Raw genomic sequence first — 22,585 nt, forward strand, 5'->3', positions numbered from 1 at the left:
ACTCGCCAATTTCTTATATCGCGCTTCATCAAGAAATACAATCGATCGTCAGCATTAATACTTCAGCTGGATGTGTGGCACGCATCTGTAATCCTGCTTCTGGGAGGCTTGATAGTGGATGACTTGAGACGAGGATTCCTACTTGTGACCGTGCATGTTGATCAGGCGTCCGCACTAAGCATCAACATGGACCCATTGAAGGAATTTAATGGGTGGAAGCAAGGAGGAGCAAAACGGGCCAGGAAGGAAACTAAGCCAAAAGTTCCCGTGTCGCAGTAGTAGGATCGCGCCCGTGAATGTACGACATGAATTAGCCTCGACAAAACAGTCAAACCTCTTTCTTTATTTCTATTAAGAAAGAATGGGTTTCAATGGGTTGGTTTCTGCTTCAAAAGTGAAATACTGCCGCAACAATAAGCTCCACCCTAAATCTCTAAATCTAAAATATTGCAATTGGGTAAAGAGTGAAAGCTCAAGTGATTGGCATGATTGCATCTGAATATCAACCCGCTCCGTTAAGCTCAATAACGATTCACTGTCACGCCCAAAGCTAATACTGAATAATAATCTGAATACCTAAACGTTCAATTTCAATTGAAGTTTCTATGCGGCCATCGGGCGCTTCGCCCGGCCGCGTTTTCAACTTGTGCGTATGGAACGGTGGTGTTTGCTACAATTTTAATGATTTGGAAAAGCATGAAATGGAGGACCTGAATACTTATATGTTGAACTGCATCTAAGTTTGCGGCCATCGGGCGCTTCGCGCCCTCGGCCGCGTTTTCAACCAACTTCAACGGATCGCTAAGATGGCGGTGTAATTTACCTTTTGTTGATAAACATGAAATGGAGGAATCTTAATATTCTTTTATTCTCCAATTACATTGAAATATTCTGCTTTCACTACTTTACTGACTTAATAACGAGAATTTATTTATTTATTTGAGGTGCTCAGTCTAAGGACCAGGCGTTCGAAAAATAAGTCATATAGACTCATCAGTGCTCCTAACCACGGAAATCTTTAGTAAAAGGCGAAAGATTTATCCGGGTATTGATTAGAAACCAGAGTGATTAACAACTGAAATCAGTTGGTCTTTCTTCATTTCCCAACTTCATACCACTTTGGTAAAGTCACGGCAATAAACAGACATATTCAACCGTAATGCGACGACTATTTTCTGTTAGATTTGAAACAGTCACTAAAAACCTTCATGCTGTATAAAGCTCATGTAAAAATAGTTTCCTCTTTTGATTTTCAACTGAGTTAACAAGCTGAGTGAAACATAAACGAAGTCTAAGGCAAACGGGTGGGTAAGCTGAATTGGGAAGGTGACGAAACCTATTTATTCTGCAAGTCCTTTAGTTTTTTTCTTTGTTGTAGAGGGGTGGGATCCATCCGCTAAGTTGAACAAACACGATTCTATAGACAGAAATTCAGGTTTCCCAACCTTTGATATATGTGGGATTGATTAACCAATCGCTTACTAAGGTAATCAAGCAGACAACAGTAAACAATAACTGAACACAGTGTTAACGTTCTTTAAGAGAATCTGCTCCTGCTGGAGCTGTCAAAAATTGCCGACAACAAAGAATGTTTCACTTCATCGGTGGCGGGTATTGGTTAAAGTTTTCAACTAGCAATAATCACCTCGGAGACCCTCATTGGTTATGATATTGCCACTGCGCAAAGCTAAATTTCCATGAAGATCCCTATGAACCTTTTTCTTGTCGATTCCGCACGGACGTTGACACCAACAACATCAGGCAGGTACTGCTTCTCGATTAAACTAATCATTTGCTGCTTTCAGTTTTACACTCACATACCTATAAAGAATATAGTTCATTTTACGAATATTTCACATGTTGCCATACAACACCGTTGAGTAGTAAAATTCATGCAAATTACAATGCTTTTCGCCAGCTCAAGTGAACGCACGGGAATTGTTTCGTTTACAGGTCAAATTTGCTGAACCCATTCCCGTTTACTTAACCATAAAATCAGTAAAACCTACAGCAACTGAACGAAAATTACTCGGTTGCTATCTCATTGTGCTTTTCCACTAGCTTTGAATGCCGTGACCGGGATTCGAACCTGGGTTACTACGGTTTTACGCTATCAGACCCCGCAACGTAGGGTCTAACCACTAGACGATCACGGCAAATTACAACGTTTCCACACACGTAAACGTTTCCACACAATCACTTAAGGATCATAAATATATTGTGTTGGTCATGTTAAAATCTGAATAAATTGAAAAAGAAATGCCAACAGCATCCCGTATTCCCAAGCGGTCACCCATCCAAGTACTAACGGGACCCGACGTAAGCTTAACTTCCGGGAGCTGACGAGACCGGGTGAGTTCTACGTGGTATGGCCGTTGACAGTATTGAATGTAAAATTTACAACGCATATGTCTGAATCGTTGTTGGCGTACATCAATTATCACAAAGTATCCGCCATTTTTACGTTTAAGCATCATAAGTGACTTTCTTATCGGGCTTGACAAATGCAATCTTTGCGTTTCGTTTAATAGTTTTGCATATTTAAGTGAAGAATAACGCCTTTAATGCAATGGTTTTGATCACACGGTGACTGATTTACCAAGTGAAAAGTATTCGTCCAAGTCTGGTTCAGTTAGTATTATAGATTCTGCTGCTCAGGGGACGGCGCGAACGCAGTCCCCACTACCAAAAATTGTACTCCCGAGTTAATCACATTTGGATTAATCGCAAGGGTCAGCCCATCCTTAGTGCAATGGAAGGCCTCACCCTGGAGGAACCACCTTGGTGATCATGGTTGCCTCTGAGCCAGGTAAGTATGATTTTTGTCAATACTTGGCGATTACTCATAGTTTTTGGTAGACAAACAATAACGACGAAGTACACTAAATCATAGAGCTCAACAAAGAACTATCGATCGCATAAAACTGAAGATGGGATTGAGCATAGTTGATCCTATAAAGCTCTTATTTAAAAAATCGAAAACTTACAGCCATTTCTGGGTTAGAAGAAAAATGCTCTCATTTGGGAAAACTTCTTCCTCCCAAATGGAGACGTCGGGGCACTGTTTTTCGTCTATACTGCTCAACTGATCTAAACAACAATATTCATGAGAGACATGTCTGCATGTCAGATTGCCGAACAATCAATTAAACTAGAACCAATTTGAATGGATAGCTCTAAATAAAACTCGTTCCCTTTGAGGGACATAACTTGTTGGGCTGCAATTATTTAACCATGTTCCATACTTAGTGAAAGCTGTCGAAAGATACATCTCCAGCAGCCATATGACTTTCGATGGAATAGTGATATGTTGAGGATAAGAAAATATGTAGATATCGTATTTATGTCAGTTTTCCACCTCATAATGATGCGAGATTAATAGAGAGAGCACTTATAAATTTATTTAATTCAGTAAAACATCCCTTTTAAGGGTGAGCCGAGCCGGAGGTACTGCAATACCGGGTCAACCCGTGGCAGGATCAATGCAAGCATTGACATCCCACCGAATTCCAAAAATCAGTTTAATATTCTGGGGTTCATTTGAACCCGTATCAGATATTAAGCTGATAAGAACAGATACTACACTTTGATCTTAGCCAAAAGGCCGAGAAAGCGATAACTGAAACTCAAGTTACTGGGTGTTATATGCCATACGGATCTCGAAAATATGGCTGATGAACAAAAAGAGCAAACCACTATCGCAAAACGAAGAAAGTCACCAGGAAACCAGGCTGTTGCTAGAACCCTGCCTGGCACTGTTGAAGGCCAATACAACTCATTAGTTTTTATCTTCTCTTTTGATACAAATAGGTTATTAGGCTAAACGGTTCCAATATTATATTATATGTGAAGCTGGTGATTGCAGTGCACTATCCGTTTGAGTCAATCAACTCCACCTAGTAGCAAACTCTGCACACTCTGCACACGCATCAGAAAACATGCTGGATAGAATCCTTGGAATACGTAACGCAGCTGTTTTTGCAGCAACCAAGTTAATGTTACGCAGAGACAACAACGAACAACAGGAAGAAATGTTACGTGAAGACATTAGTGAACGTCACATGTTTGAAATACTACGCCTGCCAATGTGCGAAATTCTTATTAAAGGGCACAGGATTCGATCAATGAAATCTACACATGGAAACGTTAGCTATTTTGATATCGATAACACGAAACGCTAAAGAAGCGAGGCAATTGGATTTAACGTTTTACGGATATCAGAGGAATCAGTAAGTTCATTTTTCTATGCTTTGCTAAATTACCGCTCTGAAAACGCCGGTTTCCTTCCAGTGTGCCAACAAGGGAACACCGGAAACGGTCCTCAATGGCTACGAGCAGATACCACGCAAGTGGCTACGATCGCAACCTGTTTCACTCTCAGAAGCCAGCGTCATTACTCGTCATCGCGGGTTGATTGGAGAAATGTTTCTGGTGGGAAACAAGTCAAGATATACTACAGAAATGATCCTGTGAAGTATGATCTTAAAGATGAAATAAATTTGCAAGAGAATAAATCGATTATGCAAAATGAAACAGCATTAATGATTCTATTCGTAAAATTACGTGGTTTTTATCGTTAACGAGTTCGTCCTAGAAGTGAATTATGTGGAAAAGCGCTACACAACGACACGGCGCGTTGTGTTCATTCAATACAAACAGCTGAAATGGCGAAACAACGACGGTATTTAGAGCACGGCGGAAATTAAAAGCAGTTTGTTGAGGGTCACTCGCCAATTTCTTATATCGCGCTTCATCCCAAGAAATACAATCGATCGTCAGACATTAATACTTCAGCTGGATGTGTGGCACGCATCTGTAATCCTGCTTCTGGGAGGCTTGATAGTGTGGATGACTTGAGACGAGGATTCCTACTTCGTGACCGTGCATGTTGATCAGGCGTCCGCACTAAGTTGGGCATCAACATGGACCCATTGAAGGAATTTAATGGGTGCAGGTTAGCTAAGGAGGAGCAAAACGGGCCAGGAAGGAAACTAAGCAGCCAAAAGTTCCCGTGTCGAGCAGTAGTAGGATCGCGCCCGTGAATGTACGACATGAATTAGCCTCGACAAAACAGTCAAACCTCTTTCTTTTTATTTCTATTAAGGAAAGAATGGGTTTCAATGGGTTGGTTTCTGCTTCAAAAGTGAAATACTGCCACAACAATAAGCTCCACCTAAATCTCTAAATCTAAAATATTGCAATTGGGTAAAAGAGTGAAAGCTCAAGTGATTGGCATGATTGCATCTGAATATCAACCCGCTCCGTTAAGCTCAATAACGATTCACTGTTACTGTCACAGCCCAAAGCTAATACTGAATAATAATCTGAATACCTAAACGTTCAATTTCAATTGAAGTTTCTATGCGGCCATCGGGCGCTTCGCGCCCTCGGCCGCGTTTTCAACTTGTGCGTATGGAACGGTGGTGTTTGCATACAATTTTAATGATTTGGAAAAGCATGAAATGGAGGGACCTGAATACTTATATGTTGAACTGCATCTAAAGTTTGCGGCCATCGGGCGCTTCGCGCCCTCGGCCGCGTTTTCAACCAACTTCAACGGATCGCTAAGATGGCGGTGTAATTTACCTTTTGTTGATAAACATGAAATGGAGGAATCTTAATATTCTTTTATTCTCCAATTACATTGGAAATATTCTGCTTTCACTACTTTACTGACTTAATAACGAGAATTTATTTATTTATATTTGAGGTGCCCAGTCTAAGGACCAGGCGTTCGAAAAATAAGTCATATAGACTCATCAGTGCTCCTAACCACGGAAATCTTTAGTAAAAGGCGAAAGATTTATCCGGGTATTGATTAGAAACCAGAGTGATTAACAACTGAAATCAGTTGGTCTTTCTTCATTCCCAACTTCATACCACTTTGGTAAAGTCACGGCAATAAACAGACATATTCAACCGTAATGCGACGACTATTTTCTGTTAGATTTGAAACAGTCACTAAAAACCTTCATGCTGTATAAAGCTCATGTAAAAATAGTTTCCTCTTTTGATTTTCAACTGAGTTAACTTAAGCTGAGTGAAACATAAACGAAGTCTAAGGCAAACAGGGTGGGTAAGCTGAATTGGGAAAGGTGACGAAACCTATTTATTCTGCAAGTCCTTTAGTTTTTTTCTTTGTTGTATAGGGGTGGGGGGGATCCATCCGCTAAGTTGAACAAACACGATTCTATAGACAGAAATTCAGGTTTCCCAACCTTTGATATATGTGGGATTGATTAACCAATCGCTTACTAAAGGGTAATCAAGCAGACAACAGTAAACAATAACTGAACACAGTGTTAACGTTCTTTAAGAGAATCTGCTCCTGCTGGAGCTGTCAAAAATTACCGACAACAAAGAATGTTTCACTTCATCGTGGCGGGGTATTGGTTAAAGTTTTCAACTAGCAATAATCACACCTCGGGAGACCCTCATTGGTTATGATATTGCCACTGCGCAAAGCTAAATTTCACATGAGAGAGCCCTACTACTTGAACCTTTTTCTTGTCGATTCCGCACGGACGTTGACACCAACAACATCAGGCAAGGTACTGCTTCTCGATTAAACTAATCATTTTGCTGCTTTCAGTTTTACACTCACATACCTATAAAGAATATAGTTCATTTTACGAATATTTCACATGTTGCCATACAACACCGTTGAGTAGTAAAATTCATGCAAATTACAATGCTTTTCGCCAGCTCAAGTGAACGCACAGGAATTGTTTCAGTTTACAGGTCAAATTTGCTGAACCCATTCCCGTTTACTTAACCATAAAATCAGTAAAAACCTACAACAACTGAACGAAAATTACTCAGTTGCTATCTCATTGTGCTTTTCCACTAGCTTTGAAATGCCGTGACCAGGATTCGAACCTGGGTTACTACGGTTTTACGCTATCAGACCCCACAACGTAGGGTCCTAACCACTAGACGATCACGGCCAAATTACAACGTTTCCACACACGTAAACGTTTCCACACAATCACATTAAGGATCATAAATATATTGTGTTGGTCATGTTAAAATCTGAATAAATTGAAAAAAGAAATGCCAACAGCATCCCGTATTCCCAAGCGGTCACCCATCCAAGTACTAACGGGACCCGACGTAGCTTAACTTCCGGGAGCTGACGAGACCGGGTGAGTTCTACGTGGTATGGCCGTTGACAGTATTGAATGTAAAATTTACAACGCATATGTCTGAATCGTTGTTGGCGTACATCAATTATCACAAAGTATCCGCCATTTTTACGTTTAAGCATCATAAGTGACTTTCTTATCGGGCTTGACAAATGCAATCTTTGCGTTTCGTTTAATAGTTTGCATATTTAAGTGAAGAATAACGCCTTTAATGCAATGGTTTTGATCACACGGTGACTGATTTACCAAGTGAAAAGTATTCGTCCAAGTCTGGTTCAGTTAGTATTATAGATTCTGCTGCTCAGGGGACGGCGCGAACGCAGTCCCCCACTACCAAAAATTGTACTCCCGAGTTAATCACATTTGGATTAATCGCAAGGGTCAGCCCATCCTTAGTGCAATGGAAAGGCCTCACCCTGGAGGAACCACCTTGGTGATCATGGTTGCCTCTGAGCCAGGTAAGTATGATTTTTGTCAATACTTGGCGATTACTCATAGTTTTTTGGTAGACAAACAATAACGACGAAGTACACTAAATCATAGAGCTCAACAAAGAACTATCGCACATGGAATTACGCATAAAACTGAAAGATGGGATTGAGCATAGTTGATCCTATAAAGCTCTTATTTAGAAAATCGAAAACTTACAGCCATTTCTGGGTTAGAAGAAAAATGCTCTCATTTGGGAAAACTTCTTCCTCCCAAATGGAGACGTCGATGCACTGTTTTTTCGTCTATACTGCTCAACTGATCTAAACAACAATATTCATGAGAGACATGTCTGCATGTCAGATTGCCGAACAATCAATTAAACTAGAACCAATTTGAATGGATAGCTCTAAATAAAACTCGTTCCCTTTGAGGGACATAACTTGTTGGGCTGCAATTATTTAACCATGTTCCATACTTAGTGAAAGCTGTCGAAAGATACATCTCCAGCAGCCATATGACTTTCGATGGAATAGTGATATGTTGAGGATAAGAAAATATGTAGATATCGTATTTATGTCAGTTTTTCCACCTCATAATGATGCGAGATTAATAGAGAAGAGCACTTATAAATTTATTTAATTCAGTAAAACATCCCTTTTAAGGGGTGAGCCGAGCCCGGAGGTACTGCAATACCGGGTCAACCCGTGGCAGGATCAATGCAAGCATTGACATCCCACCGAATTCCAAAAATCAGTTTAATATTCTGGGGTTCATTTGAACCCGTATCAGATATTAAGCTGATAAGAACAGATACTACACTTTGATCTTAGCCAAAAGGCCGAGAAGCGATAACTGAAACTCAAGTTACTGGGTGTTATATGCCATACGGATCTCGAAAATATGGCTGATGAACAAAAAGAGCAAACCACTATCGCAAAACGAAGAAAGTCACCAGGAAACCAGGCTGTTGCTAGAACCCTGCCTGGCACTGTTGAAGCGCCCAATACAACTCATTAGTTTTTATCTTCTCTTTTGATACAAATAGGTTATTAGGCTAAACGGTTCCAATATTATATTATATGTGAAGCTGGTGATTGCAGTGCACTATCCGTTTGAGTCAATCAACTCCACCTAGTAGCAAACTCTGCACACTCTGCACACGCATCAGAAAACATGCTGGATAGAATCCTTGGAATACGTAACGCAGCTGTTTTTGCAGCAACCAAGTTAATGTTACGCAGAGACAACAACGAACAACAGGAAGAAATGTTACGTGAAGACATTAGTGAACGTCACATGTTTGAAATACTACGCCTGCCAATGTGCGAAATTCTTATTAAAGGGCACAGGATTCGATCAATGAAATCTACACATGGAAACGTTAGCTATTTTGATATCGATAACACGAAACGCTAAAGAAGCGAGGCAATTGGATTTAACGTTTTACGGATATCAGAGGAATCAGTAAGTTCATTTTTCTATGCTTTGCTAAATTACCGCTCTGAAAACGCCGGTTTCCTTCCAGTGTGCCACAAGGGAACACCGGAAACGGTCCTCAATGGCTACGAGCAGATACCACGCAAGTGGCTACGATCGCAACCTGTTTCACTCTCAGAAGCCAGCGTCATTACTCGTCATCGCGGGTTGATTGGAGAAATGTTTCTGGTGGGAAACAAGTCAAGATATACTACAGAAATGATCCTGTGAAGTATGATCTTAAAGATGAAATAAATTTGCAAGAGAATAAATCGATTATGCAAAATGAAACAGCATTAATGATTCTATTCGTAAAATTACGTGGTTTTTATCGTTAACGAGTTCGTCCTAGAAGTGAATTATGTGGAAAAGCGCTACACAACGACACGGCGCGTTGTGTTCATTCAATACAAACAGCTGAAATGGCGAAACAACGACGGTATTTAGAGCACGGCGGAAATTAAAAGCAGTTTGTTGAGGGTCACTCGCCAATTTCTTATATCGCGCTTCATCCAAGAAATACAATCGATCGTCAGACATTAATACTTCAGCTGGATGTGTGGCACGCATCTGTAATCCTGCTTCTGGGAGGCTTGATAGTGTGGATGACTTGAGACGAGGATTCCTACTTCGTGACCGTGCATGTTGATCAGGCGTCCGCACTAAGTTGGGCATCAACATGGACCCATTGAAGGAATTTAATGGGTGCAGGTTAGCTAAGGAGGAGCAAAACGGGCCAGGAAGGAAACTAAGCAGCCAAAAGTTCCCGTGTCGAGCAGTAGTAGGATCGCGCCCGTGAATGTACGACATGAATTAGCCTCGACAAAACAGTCAAACCTCTTTCTTTTTATTTCTATTAAGGAAAGAATGGGTTTCAATGGGTTAGTTTCTGCTTCAAAAGTGAAATACTGCCACAACAATAAGCTCCACCCTAAATCTCTAAATCTAAAATATTGCAATTGGGTAAAGAGTGAAAGCTCAAGTGATTGGCATGATTGCATCTGAATATCAACCCGCTCCGTTAAGCTCAATAACGATTCACTGTTACTGTCACAGCCCAAAGCTAATACTGAATAATAATCTGAATACCTAAACGTTCAATTTCAATTGAAGTTTCTATGCGGGCCATCGGGCGCTTCGCGCCCTCGGCCGCGTTTTCAACTTGTGCGTATGGAACGGTGGTGTTTGCATACAATTTTAATGATTTGGAAAAGCATGAAATGGAGGGACCTGAATACTTATATGTTGAACTGCATCTAAAGTTTGCGGCCATCGGGCGCTTCGCGCCCTCGGCCGCGTTTTCAACCAACTTCAACGGATCGCTAAGATGGCGGTGTAATTTACCTTTTGTTGATAAACATGAAATGGAGGAATCTTAATATTCTTTTATTCTCCAATTACATTGGAAATATTCTGCTTTCACTACTTTACTGACTTAATAACGAGAATTTATTTATTTATATTTGAGGTGCCCAGTCTAAGGACCAGGCGTTCGAAAAATAAGTCATATAGACTCATCAGTGCTCCTAACCACGGAAATCTTTAGTAAAAGGCGAAAGATTTATCCGGGTATTGATTAGAAACCAGAGTGATTAACAACTGAAATCAGTTGGTCTTTCTTCATTCCCAACTTCATACCACTTTGGTAAAGTCACGGCAATAAACAGACATATTCAACCGTAATGCGACGACTATTTTCTGTTAGATTTGAAACAGTCACTAAAAACCTTCATGCTGTATAAAGCTCATGTAAAAATAGTTTCCTCTTTTGATTTTCAACTGAGTTAACTTAAGCTGAGTGAAACATAAACGAAGTCTAAGGCAAACAGGGTGGGTAAGCTGAATTGGGAAAGGTGACGAAACCTATTTATTCTGCAAGTCCTTTAGTTTTTTTTCTTTGTTGTATAGGGGTGGGGGGGATCCATCCGCTAAGTTGAACAAACACGATTCTATAGACAGAAATTCAGGTTTCCCAACCTTTGATATATGTGGGATTGATTAACCAATCGCTTACTAAAGGGTAATCAAGCAGACAACAGTAAACAATAACTGAACACAGTGTTAACGTTCTTTAAGAGAATCTGCTCCTGCTGGAGCTGTCAAAAATTGCCGACAACAAAGAATGTTTCACTTCATCGTGGCGGGGTATTGGTTAAAGTTTTCAACTAGCAATAATCACACCTCAGGAGACCCTCATTGGTTATGATATTGCCACTGCGCAAAGCTAAATTTCACATGAGAGAGCCCTACTACTTGAACCTTTTTCTTGTCGATTCCGCACGGACGTTGACACCAACAACATCAGGCAAGGTACTGCTTCTCGATTAAACTAATCATTTTGCTGCTTTCAGTTTTACACTCACATACCTATAAAGAATATAGTTCATTTTACGAATATTTCACATGTTGCCATACAACACCGTTGAGTAGTAAAATTCATGCAAATTACAATGCTTTTCGCCAGCTCAAGTGAACGCACAGGAATTGTTTCAGTTTACAGGTCAAATTTGCTGAACCCATTCCCGTTTACTTAACCATAAAATCAGTAAAAACCTACAACAACTGAACGAAAATTACTCAGTTGCTATCTCATTGTGCTTTTCCACTAGCTTTGAAATGCCGTGACCAGGATTCGAACCTGGGTTACTACGGTTTTACGCTATCAGACCCCACAACGTAGGGTCCTAACCACTAGACGATCACGGCCAAATTACAACGTTTCCACACACGTAAACGTTTCCACACAATCACATTAAGGATCATAAATATATTGTGTTGGTCATGTTAAAATCTGAATAAATTGAAAAAAGAAATGCCAACAGCATCCCGTATTCCCAAGCGGTCACCCATCCAAGTACTAACGGGACCCGACGTAGCTTAACTTCCGGGAGCTGACGAGACCGGGTGAGTTCTACGTGGTATGGCCGTTGACAGTATTGAATGTAAAATTTACAACGCATATGTCTGAATCGTTGTTGGCGTACATCAATTATCACAAAGTATCCGCCTTTTTTACGTTTAAGCATCATAAGTGACTTTCTTATCGGGCTTGACAAATGCAATCTTTGCGTTTCGTTTAATAGTTTGCATATTTAAGTGAAGAATAACGCCTTTAATGCAATGGTTTTGATCACACGGTGACTGATTTACCAAGTGAAAAGTATTCGTCCAAGTCTGGTTCAGTTAGTATTATAGATTCTGCTGCTCAGGGGACGGCGCGAACGCAGTCCCCCACTACCAAAAATTGTACTCCCGAGTTAATCACATTTGGATTAATCGCAAGGGTCAGCCCATCCTTAGTGCAATGGAAAGGCCTCACCCTGGAGGAACCACCTTGGTGATCATGGTTGCCTCTGAGCCAGGTAAGTATGATTTTTGTCAATACTTGGCGATTACTCATAGTTTTTGGTAGACAAACAATAACGACGAAGTACACTAAATCATAGAGCTCAACAAAGAACTATCGCACGTGGAATTACGCATAAAACTGAAAGATGGGATTGAGCATAGTTGATCCTATAAAGCTCTTATTTAGAAAATCGAAAACTTACAGCCATTTCTGGGTTAGAAGAAAAATGCTCTCATTTGGGAAAACTTCTTCCTCCCAAATGGAGACGTCGAATGCACTGTTTTTTCGTCTATACTGCTCAACTGATCTAAACAACAATATTCATGAGAGACATGTCTGCATGTCAGATTGCCGAACAATCAATTAAACTAGAACCAATTTGAATGGATAGCTCTAAATAAAACTCGTTCCCTTTGAGGACATAACTTGTTGGGCTGCAATTATTTAACCATGTTCCATACTTAGTGAAAGCTGTCGAAGATACATCTCCAGCAGCCATATGACTTTCGATGGAATAGTGATATGTTGAGGATAAGAAAATATGTAGATATCGTATTTATGTCAGTTTTTCCACCTCATAATGATGCGAGATTAATAGAGAAGAGCACTTATAAATTTATTTAATTCAGTAAAACATCCCTTTTAAGGGGTGAGCCGAGCCCGGAGGTACTGCAATACCGGGTCAACCCGTGGCAGGATCAATGCAAGCATTGACATCCCACCGAATTCCAAAAATCAGTTTAATATTCTGGGGTTCATTTGAACCCGTATCAGATATTAAGCTGATAAGAACAGATACTACACTTTGATCTTAGCCAAAAGGCCGAGAAGCGATAACTGAAACTCAAGTTACTGGGTGTTATATGCCATACGGATCTCGAAAATATGGCTGATGAACAAAAAGAGCAAACCACTATCGCAAAACGAAGAAAGTCACCAGGAAACCAGGCTGTTGCTAGAACCCTGCCTGGCACTGTTGAAAGGCCAATACAACTCATTAGTTTTTATCTTCTCTTTTGATACAAATAGGTTATTAGGCTAAACGGTTCCAATATTATATTATATGTGAAGCTGGTGATTGCAGTGCACTATCCGTTTGAGTCAATCAACTCCACCTAGTAGCAAACTCTGCACACTCTGCACACGCATCAGAAAACATGCTGGATAGAATCCTTGGAATACGTAACGCAGCTGTTTTTGCAGCAACCAAGTTAATGTTACGCAGAGACAACAACGAACAACAGGAAGAAATGTTACGTGAAGACATTAGTGAACGTCACATGTTTGAAATACTACGCCTGCCAATGTGCGAAATTCTTATTAAAGGGCACAGGATTCGATCAATGAAATCTACACATGGAAACGTTAGCTATTTTGATATCGATAACACGAAACGCTAAAGAAGCGAGGCAATTGGATTTAACGTTTTACGGATATCAGAGGAATCAGTAAGTTCATTTTTCTATGCTTTGCTAAATTACCGCTCTGAAAACGCCGGTTTCCTTCCAGTGTGCCACAAGGGAACACCGGAAACGGTCCTCAATGGCTACGAGCAGATACCACGCAAGTGGCTACGATCACCAACCTGTTTCACTCTCAGAAGCCAGCGTCATTACTCGTCATCGCGGGTTGATTGGAGAAATGTTTCTGGTGGGAAACAAGTCAAGATATACTACAGAAATGATCCTGTGAAGTATGATCTTAAAGATGAAATAAATTTGCAAGAGAATAAATCGATTATGCAAAATGAAACAGCATTAATGATTCTATTCGTAAAATTACGTGGTTTTTATCGTTAACGAGTTCGTCCTAGAAGTGAATTATGTGGAAAAGCGCTACACAACGACACGGCGCGTTGTGTTCATTCAATACAAACAGCTGAAATGGCGAAACAACGACGGTATTTAGAGCACGGCGGAAATTAAAAGCAGTTTGTTGAGGGTCACTCGCCAATTTCTTATATCGCGCTTCATCCAAGAAATACAATCGATCGTCAGACATTAATACTTCAGCTGGATGTGTGGCACGCATCTGTAATCCTGCTTCTGGGAGGCTTGATAGTGTGGATGACTTGAGACGAGGATTCCTACTTCGTGACCGTGCATGTTGATCAGGCGTCCGCACTAAGTTGGGCATCAACATGGACCCATTGAAGGAATTTAATGGGTGCAGGTTAGCTAAGGAGGAGCAAAACGGGCCAGGAAGGAAACTAAGCAGCCAAAAGTTCCCGTGTCGAGCAGTAGTAGGATCGCGCCCGTGAATGTACGACATGAATTAGCCTCGACAAAACAGTCAAACCTCTTTCTTTTTATTTCTATTAAGGAAAGAATGGGTTTCAATGGGTTAGTTTCTGCTTCAAAAGTGAAATACTGCCACAACAATAAGCTCCACCCTAAATCTCTAAATCTAAAATATTGCAATTGGGTAAAAGAGTGAAAGCTCAAGTGATTGGCATGATTGCATCTGAATATCAACCCGCTCCGTTAAGCTCAATAACGATTCACTGTTACTGTCACAGCCCAAAGCTAATACTGAATAATAATCTGAATACCTAAACGTTCAATTTCAATTGAAGTTTCTATGCGGCCATCGGGCGCTTCGCGCCCTCGGCCGCGTTTTCAACTTGTGCGTATGGAACGGTGGTGTTTGCATACAATTTTAATGATTTGGAAAAGCATGAAATGGAGGGACCTGAATACTTATATGTTGAACTGCATCTAAAGTTTGCGGCCATCGGGCGCTTCGCGCCCTCGGCCGCGTTTTCAACCAACTTCAACGGATCGCTAAGATGGCGGTGTAATTTACCTTTTGTTGATAAACATGAAATGGAGGAATCTTAATATTCTTTTATTCTCCAATTACATTGGAAATATTCTGCTTTCACTACTTTACTGACTTAATAACGAGAATTTATTTATTTATATTTGAGGTGCCCAGTCTAAGGACCAGGCGTTCGAAAAATAAGTCATATAGACTCATCAGTGCTCCTAACCACGGAAATCTTTAGTAAAAGGCGAAAGATTTATCCGGGTATTGATTAGAAACCAGAGTGATTAACAACTGAAATCAGTTGGTCTTTCTTCATTCCCAACTTCATACCACTTTGGTAAAGTCACGGCAATAAACAGACATATTCAACCGTAATGCGACGACTATTTTCTGTTAGATTTGAAACAGTCACTAAAAACCTTCATGCTGTATAAAGCTCATGTAAAAATAGTTTCCTCTTTTGATTTTCAACTGAGTTAACTTAAGCTGAGTGAAACATAAACGAAGTCTAAGGCAAACAGGGTGGGTAAGCTGAATTGGGAAAGGTGACGAAACCTATTTATTCTGCAAGTCCTTTAGTTTTTTTTCTTTGTTGTATAGGGGTGGGGGGGATCCATCCGCTAAGTTGAACAAACACGATTCTATAGACAGAAATTCAGGTTTCCCAACCTTTGATATATGTGGGATTGATTAACCAATCGCTTACTAAAGGGTAATCAAGCAGACAACAGTAAACAATAACTGAACACAGTGTTAACGTTCTTTAAGAGAATCTGCTCCTGCTGGAGCTGTCAAAAATTACCGACAACAAAGAATGTTTCACTTCATCGTGGCGGGGTATTGGTTAAAGTTTTCAACTAGCAATAATCACACCTCAGGAGACCCTCATTGGTTATGATATTGCCACTGCGCAAAGCTAAATTTCACATGAGAGAGCCCTACTACTTGAACCTTTTTCTTGTCGATTCCGCACGGACGTTGACACCAACAACATCAGGCAAGGTACTGCTTCTCGATTAAACTAATCATTTTGCTGCTTTCAGTTTTACACTCACATACCTATAAAGAATATAGTTCATTTTACGAATATTTCACATGTTGCCATACAACACCGTTGAGTAGTAAAATTCATGCAAATTACAATGCTTTTCGCCAGCTCAAGTGAACGCACAGGAATTGTTTCAGTTTACAGGTCAAATTTGCTGAACCCATTCCCGTTTACTTAACCATAAAATCAGTAAAAACCTACAACAACTGAACGAAAATTACTCAGTTGCTATCTCATTGTGCTTTTCCACTAGCTTTGAAATGCCGTGACCAGGATTCGAACCTGGGTTACTACGGTTTTACGCTATCAGACCCCACAACGTAGGGTCCTAACCACTAGACGATCACGGCCAAATTACAACGTTTCCACACACGTAAACGTTTCCACACAATCACATTAAGGATCATAAATATATTGTGTTGGTCATGTTAAAATCTGAATAAATTGAAAAAAGAAATGCCAACAGCATCCCGTATTCCCAAGCGGTCACCCATCCAAGTACTAACGGGACCCGACGTAGCTTAACTTCCGGGAGCTGACGAGACCGGGTGAGTTCTACGTGGTATGGCCGTTGACAGTATTGAATGTAAAATTTACAACGCATATGTCTGAATCGTTGTTGGCGTACATCAATTATCACAAAGTATCCGCCATTTTTACGTTTAAGCATCATAAGTGACTTTCTTATCGGGCTTGACAAATGCAATCTTTGCGTTTCGTTTAATAGTTTGCATATTTAAGTGAAGAATAACGCCTTTAATGCAATGGTTTTGATCACACGGTGACTGATTTACCAAGTGAAAAGTATTCGTCCAAGTCTGGTTCAGTTAGTATTATAGATTCTGCTGCTCAGGGGACGGCGCGAACGCAGTCCCCCACTACCAAAAATTGTACTCCCGAGTTAATCACATTTGGATTAATCGCAAGGGTCAGCCCATCCTTAGTGCAATGGAAAGGCCTCACCCTGGAGGAACCACCTTGGTGATCATGGTTGCCTCTGAGCCAGGTAAGTATGATTTTTGTCAATACTTGGCGATTACTCATAGTTTTTGGTAGACAAACAATAACGACGAAGTACACTAAATCATAGAGCTCAACAAAGAACTATCGCACATGGAATTACGCATAAAACTGAAAGATGGGATTGAGCATAGTTGATCCTATAAAGCTCTTATTTAGAAAATCGAAAACTTACAGCCATTTCTGGGTTAGAAGAAAAATGCTCTCATTTGGGAAAACTTCTTCCTCCCAAATGGAGACGTCGAGTGCACTGTTTTTTCGTCTATACTGCTCAACTGATCTAAACAACAATATTCATGAGAGACATGTCTGCATGTCAGATTGCCGAACAATCAATTAAACTAGAACCAATTTGAATGGATAGCTCTAAATAAAACTCGTTCCCTTTGAGGGACATAACTTGTTGGGCTGCAATTATTTAACCATGTTCCATACTTAGTGAAAGCTGTCGAAAGATACATCTCCAGCAGCCATATGACTTTCGATGGAATAGTGATATGTTGAGGATAAGAAAATATGTAGATATCGTATTTATGTCAGTTTTTCCACCTCATAATGATGCGAGATTAATAGAGAAGAGCACTTATAAATTTATTTAATTCAGTAAAACATCCCTTTTAAGGGGTGAGCCGAGCCGGAGGTACTGCAATACCGGGTCAACCCGTGGCAGGATCAATGCAAGCATTGACATCCCACCGAATTCCAAAAATCAGTTTAATATTCTGGGGTTCATTTGAACCCGTATCAGATATTAAGCTGATAAGAACAGATACTACACTTTGATCTTAGCCAAAAGGCCGAGAAGCGATAACTGAAACTCAAGTTACTGGGTGTTATATGCCATACGGATCTCGAAAATATGGCTGATGAACAAAAAGAGCAAACCACTATCGCAAAACGAAGAAAGTCACCAGGAAACCAGGCTGTTGCTAGAACCCTGCCTGGCACTGTTGAAAGCCAATACAACTCATTAGTTTTTATCTTCTCTTTTGATACAAATAGGTTATTAGGCTAAACGGTTCCAATATTATATTATATGTGAAGCTGGTGATTGCAGTGCACTATCCGTTTGAGTCAATCAACTCCACCTAGTAGCAAACTCTGCACACTCTGCACACGCATCAGAAAACATGCTGGATAGAATCCTTGGAATACGTAACGCAGCTGTTTTTGCAGCAACCAAGTTAATGTTACGCAGAGACAACAACGAACAACAGGAAGAAATGTTACGTGAAGACATTAGTGAACGTCACATGTTTGAAATACTACGCCTGCCAATGTGCGAAATTCTTATTAAAGGGCACAGGATTCGATCAATGAAATCTACACATGGAAACGTTAGCTATTTTGATATCGATAACACGAAACGCTAAAGAAGCGAGGCAATTGGATTTAACGTTTTACGGATATCAGAGGAATCAGTAAGTTCATTTTTCTATGCTTTGCTAAATTACCGCTCTGAAAACGCCGGTTTCCTTCCAGTGTGCCACAAGGGAACACCGGAAACGGTCCTCAATGGCTACGAGCAGATACCACGCAAGTGGCTACGATCACCAACCTGTTTCACTCTCAGAAGCCAGCGTCATTACTCGTCATCGCGGGTTGATTGGAGAAATGTTTCTGGTGGGAAACAAGTCAAGATATACTACAGAAATGATCCTGTGAAGTATGATCTTAAAGATGAAATAAATTTGCAAGAGAATAAATCGATTATGCAAAATGAAACAGCATTAATGATTCTATTCGTAAAATTACGTGGTTTTTATCGTTAACGAGTTCGTCCTAGAAGTGAATTATGTGGAAAAGCGCTACACAACGACACGGCGCGTTGTGTTCATTCAATACAAACAGCTGAAATGGCGAAACAACGACGGTATTTAGAGCACGGCGGAAATTAAAAGCAGTTTGTTGAGGGTCACTCGCCAATTTCTTATATCGCGCTTCATCCAAGAAATACAATCGATCGTCAGACATTAATACTTCAGCTGGATGTGTGGCACGCATCTGTAATCCTGCTTCTGGGAGGCTTGATAGTGTGGATGACTTGAGACGAGGATTCCTACTTCGTGACCGTGCATGTTGATCAGGCGTCCGCACTAAGTTGGGCATCAACATGGACCCATTGAAGGAATTTAATGGGTGCAGGTTAGCTAAGGAGGAGCAAAACGGGCCAGGAAGGAAACTAAGCAGCCAAAAGTTCCCGTGTCGAGCAGTAGTAGGATCGCGCCCGTGAATGTACGACATGAATTAGCCTCGACAAAACAGTCAAACCTCTTTCTTTTTATTTCTATTAAGGAAAGAATGGGTTTCAATGGGTTGGTTTCTGCTTCAAAAGTGAAATACTGCCACAACAATAAGCTCCACCCTAAATCTCTAAATCTAAAATATTGCAATTGGGTAAAGAGTGAAAGCTCAAGTGATTGGCATGATTGCATCTGAATATCAACCCGCTCCGTTAAGCTCAATAACGATTCACTGTTACTGTCACAGCCCAAAGCTAATACTGAATAATAATCTGAATACCTAAACGTTCAATTTCAATTGAAGTTTCTATGCGGCCATCGGGCGCTTCGCGCCCTCGGCCGCGTTTTCAACTTGTGCGTATGGAACGGTGGTGTTTGCATACAATTTTAATGATTTGGAAAAGCATGAAATGGAGGGACCTGAATACTTATATGTTGAACTGCATCTAAAGTTTGCGGCCATCGGGCGCTTCGCGCCCTCGGCCGCGTTTTCAACCAACTTCAACGGATCGCTAAGATGGCGGTGTAATTTACCTTTTGTTGATAAACATGAAATGGAGGAATCTTAATATTCTTTTATTCTCCAATTACATTGGAAATATTCTGCTTTCACTACTTTACTGACTTAATAACGAGAATTTATTTATTTATATTTGAGGTGCCCAGTCTAAGGACCAGGCGTTCGAAAAATAAGTCATATAGACTCATCAGTGCTCCTAACCACGGAAATCTTTAGTAAAAGGCGAAAGATTTATCCGGGTATTGATTAGAAACCAGAGTGATTAACAACTGAAATCAGTTGGTCTTTCTTCATTCCCAACTTCATACCACTTTGGTAAAGTCACGGCAATAAACAGACATATTCAACCGTAATGCGACGACTATTTTCTGTTAGATTTGAAACAGTCACTAAAAACCTTCATGCTGTATAAAGCTCATGTAAAAATAGTTTCCTCTTTTGATTTTCAACTGAGTTAACTTAAGCTGAGTGAAACATAAACGAAGTCTAAGGCAAACAGGGTGGGTAAGCTGAATTGGGAAAGGTGACGAAACCTATTTATTCTGCAAGTCCTTTAGTTTTTTTTCTTTGTTGTATAGGGGTGGGGGGGATCCATCCGCTAAGTTGAACAAACACGATTCTATAGACAGAAATTCAGGTTTCCCAACCTTTGATATATGTGGGATTGATTAACCAATCGCTTACTAAAGGGTAATCAAGCAGACAACAGTAAACAATAACTGAACACAGTGTTAACGTTCTTTAAGAGAATCTGCTCCTGCTGGAGCTGTCAAAAATTGCCGACAACAAAGAATGTTTCACTTCATCGTGGCGGGGTATTGGTTAAAGTTTTCAACTAGCAATAATCACACCTCAGGAGACCCTCATTGGTTATGATATTGCCACTGCGCAAAGCTAAATTTCACATGAGAGAGCCCTACTACTTGAACCTTTTTCTTGTCGATTCCGCACGGACGTTGACACCAACAACATCAGGCAAGGTACTGCTTCTCGATTAAACTAATCATTTTGCTGCTTTCAGTTTTACACTCACATACCTATAAAGAATATAGTTCATTTTACGAATATTTCACATGTTGCCATACAACACCGTTGAGTAGTAAAATTCATGCAAATTACAATGCTTTTCGCCAGCTCAAGTGAACGCACAGGAATTGTTTCAGTTTACAGGTCAAATTTGCTGAACCCATTCCCGTTTACTTAACCATAAAATCAGTAAAAACCTACAACAACTGAACGAAAATTACTCAGTTGCTATCTCATTGTGCTTTTCCACTAGCTTTGAAATGCCGTGACCAGGATTCGAACCTGGGTTACTACGGTTTTACGCTATCAGACCCCACAACGTAGGGTCCTAACCACTAGACGATCACGGCCAAATTACAACGTTTCCACACACGTAAACGTTTCCACACAATCACATTAAGGATCATAAATATATTGTGTTGGTCATGTTAAAATCTGAATAAATTGAAAAAAGAAATGCCAACAGCATCCCGTATTCCCAAGCGGTCACCCATCCAAGTACTAACGGGACCCGACGTAGCTTAACTTCCGGGAGCTGACGAGACCGGGTGAGTTCTACGTGGTATGGCCGTTGACAGTATTGAATGTAAAATTTACAACGCATATGTCTGAATCGTTGTTGGCGTACATCAATTATCACAAAGTATCCGCCATTTTTACGTTTAAGCATCATAAGTGACTTTCTTATCGGGCTTGACAAATGCAATCTTTGCGTTTCGTTTAATAGTTTGCATATTTAAGTGAAGAATAACGCCTTTAATGCAATGGTTTTGATCACACGGTGACTGATTTACCAAGTGAAAAGTATTCGTCCAAGTCTGGTTCAGTTAGTATTATAGATTCTGCTGCTCAGGGGACGGCGCGAACGCAGTCCCCCACTACCAAAAATTGTACTCCCGAGTTAATCACATTTGGATTAATCGCAAGGGTCAGCCCATCCTTAGTGCAATGGAAAGGCCTCACCCTGGAGGAACCACCTTGGTGATCATGGTTGCCTCTGAGCCAGGTAAGTATGATTTTTGTCAATACTTGGCGATTACTCATAGTTTTTGGTAGACAAACAATAACGACGAAGTACACTAAATCATAGAGCTCAACAAAGAACTATCGCACATGGAATTACGCATAAAACTGAAAGATGGGATTGAGCATAGTTGATCCTATAAAGCTCTTATTTAGAAAATCGAAAACTTACAGCCATTTCTGGGTTAGAAGAAAAATGCTCTCATTTGGGAAAACTTCTTCCTCCCAAATGGAGACGTCGAATGCACTGTTTTTTCGTCTATACTGCTCAACTGATCTAAACAACAATATTCATGAGAGACATGTCTGCATGTCAGATTGCCGAACAATCAATTAAACTAGAACCAATTTGAATGGATAGCTCTAAATAAAACTCGTTCCCTTTGAGGGACATAACTTGTTGGGCTGCAATTATTTAACCATGTTCCATACTTAGTGAAAGCTGTCGAAAGATACATCTCCAGCAGCCATATGACTTTCGATGGAATAGTGATATGTTGAGGATAAGAAAATATGTAGATATCGTATTTATGT

General features: G+C 40.4%; 31 non-coding genes and 1 pseudogene across 31 annotated transcripts; all 32 read right to left on the reverse strand.

Moving 5' to 3' along the window:
* Positions 1–946: 946 nt before the first annotated feature.
* LOC123472978 lies at positions 947–1,068 on the reverse strand. Its single transcript, XR_006647440.1, has one exon. It is a non-coding gene; the product is annotated as a U5 spliceosomal RNA (small nuclear RNA).
* A 482-nt stretch (positions 1,069–1,550) lies between these two features.
* Positions 1,551–1,689, reverse strand: LOC123472921. Its single transcript, XR_006647384.1, has one exon. It is a non-coding gene; the product is annotated as a U4 spliceosomal RNA (small nuclear RNA).
* A 571-nt stretch (positions 1,690–2,260) lies between these two features.
* LOC123472999 lies at positions 2,261–2,380 on the reverse strand (annotated as a pseudogene).
* Positions 2,381–2,656: 276 nt separating this feature from the next.
* Positions 2,657–2,817, reverse strand: LOC123472725. The gene has a single exon (XR_006647206.1). It is a non-coding gene; the product is annotated as a U1 spliceosomal RNA (small nuclear RNA).
* Positions 2,818–3,426: 609 nt separating this feature from the next.
* Positions 3,427–3,617, reverse strand: LOC123472763. Its single transcript, XR_006647243.1, has one exon. It is a non-coding gene; the product is annotated as a U2 spliceosomal RNA (small nuclear RNA).
* Positions 3,618–4,260: 643 nt separating this feature from the next.
* Positions 4,261–4,484, reverse strand: LOC123472816. Its single transcript, XR_006647280.1, has one exon. It is a non-coding gene; the product is annotated as a small nucleolar RNA U3 (small nucleolar RNA).
* Positions 4,485–5,712: 1,228 nt separating this feature from the next.
* Positions 5,713–5,834, reverse strand: LOC123472969. The gene has a single exon (XR_006647429.1). It is a non-coding gene; the product is annotated as a U5 spliceosomal RNA (small nuclear RNA).
* A 491-nt stretch (positions 5,835–6,325) lies between these two features.
* Positions 6,326–6,467, reverse strand: LOC123472906. Its single transcript, XR_006647369.1, has one exon. It is a non-coding gene; the product is annotated as a U4 spliceosomal RNA (small nuclear RNA).
* A 391-nt stretch (positions 6,468–6,858) lies between these two features.
* On the reverse strand, positions 6,859–6,947 carry Trnah-gug. The gene is given in 2 exon segments: positions 6,859–6,893; positions 6,911–6,947. It is a non-coding gene; the product is annotated as a tRNA-His (tRNA).
* Positions 6,948–7,054: 107 nt separating this feature from the next.
* On the reverse strand, positions 7,055–7,173 carry LOC123472987. The gene has a single exon (XR_006647451.1). It is a non-coding gene; the product is annotated as a 5S ribosomal RNA (ribosomal RNA).
* A 274-nt stretch (positions 7,174–7,447) lies between these two features.
* On the reverse strand, positions 7,448–7,611 carry LOC123472704. Its single transcript, XR_006647185.1, has one exon. It is a non-coding gene; the product is annotated as a U1 spliceosomal RNA (small nuclear RNA).
* A 625-nt stretch (positions 7,612–8,236) lies between these two features.
* Positions 8,237–8,427, reverse strand: LOC123472747. The gene has a single exon (XR_006647227.1). It is a non-coding gene; the product is annotated as a U2 spliceosomal RNA (small nuclear RNA).
* Positions 8,428–9,072: 645 nt separating this feature from the next.
* LOC123472839 lies at positions 9,073–9,295 on the reverse strand. Its single transcript, XR_006647303.1, has one exon. It is a non-coding gene; the product is annotated as a small nucleolar RNA U3 (small nucleolar RNA).
* Positions 9,296–10,523: 1,228 nt separating this feature from the next.
* On the reverse strand, positions 10,524–10,645 carry LOC123472970. Its single transcript, XR_006647430.1, has one exon. It is a non-coding gene; the product is annotated as a U5 spliceosomal RNA (small nuclear RNA).
* A 492-nt stretch (positions 10,646–11,137) lies between these two features.
* LOC123472902 lies at positions 11,138–11,279 on the reverse strand. The gene has a single exon (XR_006647365.1). It is a non-coding gene; the product is annotated as a U4 spliceosomal RNA (small nuclear RNA).
* A 391-nt stretch (positions 11,280–11,670) lies between these two features.
* Positions 11,671–11,759, reverse strand: Trnah-gug. Its single transcript is given in 2 exon segments — positions 11,671–11,705; positions 11,723–11,759. It is a non-coding gene; the product is annotated as a tRNA-His (tRNA).
* A 107-nt stretch (positions 11,760–11,866) lies between these two features.
* On the reverse strand, positions 11,867–11,985 carry LOC123472988. Its single transcript, XR_006647453.1, has one exon. It is a non-coding gene; the product is annotated as a 5S ribosomal RNA (ribosomal RNA).
* Positions 11,986–12,259: 274 nt separating this feature from the next.
* On the reverse strand, positions 12,260–12,423 carry LOC123472705. Its single transcript, XR_006647186.1, has one exon. It is a non-coding gene; the product is annotated as a U1 spliceosomal RNA (small nuclear RNA).
* A 623-nt stretch (positions 12,424–13,046) lies between these two features.
* LOC123472748 lies at positions 13,047–13,237 on the reverse strand. The gene has a single exon (XR_006647228.1). It is a non-coding gene; the product is annotated as a U2 spliceosomal RNA (small nuclear RNA).
* A 644-nt stretch (positions 13,238–13,881) lies between these two features.
* LOC123472845 lies at positions 13,882–14,105 on the reverse strand. The gene has a single exon (XR_006647309.1). It is a non-coding gene; the product is annotated as a small nucleolar RNA U3 (small nucleolar RNA).
* Positions 14,106–15,333: 1,228 nt separating this feature from the next.
* LOC123472971 lies at positions 15,334–15,455 on the reverse strand. The gene has a single exon (XR_006647431.1). It is a non-coding gene; the product is annotated as a U5 spliceosomal RNA (small nuclear RNA).
* Positions 15,456–15,947: 492 nt separating this feature from the next.
* LOC123472908 lies at positions 15,948–16,089 on the reverse strand. Its single transcript, XR_006647371.1, has one exon. It is a non-coding gene; the product is annotated as a U4 spliceosomal RNA (small nuclear RNA).
* Positions 16,090–16,480: 391 nt separating this feature from the next.
* Trnah-gug lies at positions 16,481–16,569 on the reverse strand. The gene is given in 2 exon segments: positions 16,481–16,515; positions 16,533–16,569. It is a non-coding gene; the product is annotated as a tRNA-His (tRNA).
* Positions 16,570–16,676: 107 nt separating this feature from the next.
* Positions 16,677–16,795, reverse strand: LOC123472989. Its single transcript, XR_006647454.1, has one exon. It is a non-coding gene; the product is annotated as a 5S ribosomal RNA (ribosomal RNA).
* A 274-nt stretch (positions 16,796–17,069) lies between these two features.
* LOC123472706 lies at positions 17,070–17,233 on the reverse strand. The gene has a single exon (XR_006647187.1). It is a non-coding gene; the product is annotated as a U1 spliceosomal RNA (small nuclear RNA).
* A 625-nt stretch (positions 17,234–17,858) lies between these two features.
* On the reverse strand, positions 17,859–18,048 carry LOC123472761. The gene has a single exon (XR_006647241.1). It is a non-coding gene; the product is annotated as a U2 spliceosomal RNA (small nuclear RNA).
* Positions 18,049–18,691: 643 nt separating this feature from the next.
* On the reverse strand, positions 18,692–18,915 carry LOC123472847. The gene has a single exon (XR_006647311.1). It is a non-coding gene; the product is annotated as a small nucleolar RNA U3 (small nucleolar RNA).
* A 1,227-nt stretch (positions 18,916–20,142) lies between these two features.
* On the reverse strand, positions 20,143–20,264 carry LOC123472972. The gene has a single exon (XR_006647433.1). It is a non-coding gene; the product is annotated as a U5 spliceosomal RNA (small nuclear RNA).
* A 492-nt stretch (positions 20,265–20,756) lies between these two features.
* LOC123472903 lies at positions 20,757–20,898 on the reverse strand. Its single transcript, XR_006647366.1, has one exon. It is a non-coding gene; the product is annotated as a U4 spliceosomal RNA (small nuclear RNA).
* Positions 20,899–21,289: 391 nt separating this feature from the next.
* Trnah-gug lies at positions 21,290–21,378 on the reverse strand. Its single transcript is given in 2 exon segments — positions 21,290–21,324; positions 21,342–21,378. It is a non-coding gene; the product is annotated as a tRNA-His (tRNA).
* A 107-nt stretch (positions 21,379–21,485) lies between these two features.
* Positions 21,486–21,604, reverse strand: LOC123472990. Its single transcript, XR_006647455.1, has one exon. It is a non-coding gene; the product is annotated as a 5S ribosomal RNA (ribosomal RNA).
* A 274-nt stretch (positions 21,605–21,878) lies between these two features.
* Positions 21,879–22,042, reverse strand: LOC123472708. The gene has a single exon (XR_006647189.1). It is a non-coding gene; the product is annotated as a U1 spliceosomal RNA (small nuclear RNA).
* Between the last annotated feature and the right edge of the window lie 543 nt (positions 22,043–22,585).

The sequence above is a fragment of the Daphnia magna genome, linkage group LG5 (genome assembly GCF_020631705.1).
Source record: "Daphnia magna isolate NIES linkage group LG5, ASM2063170v1.1, whole genome shotgun sequence".
Lineage (NCBI taxonomy): Eukaryota > Metazoa > Arthropoda > Branchiopoda > Diplostraca > Daphniidae > Daphnia > Daphnia magna.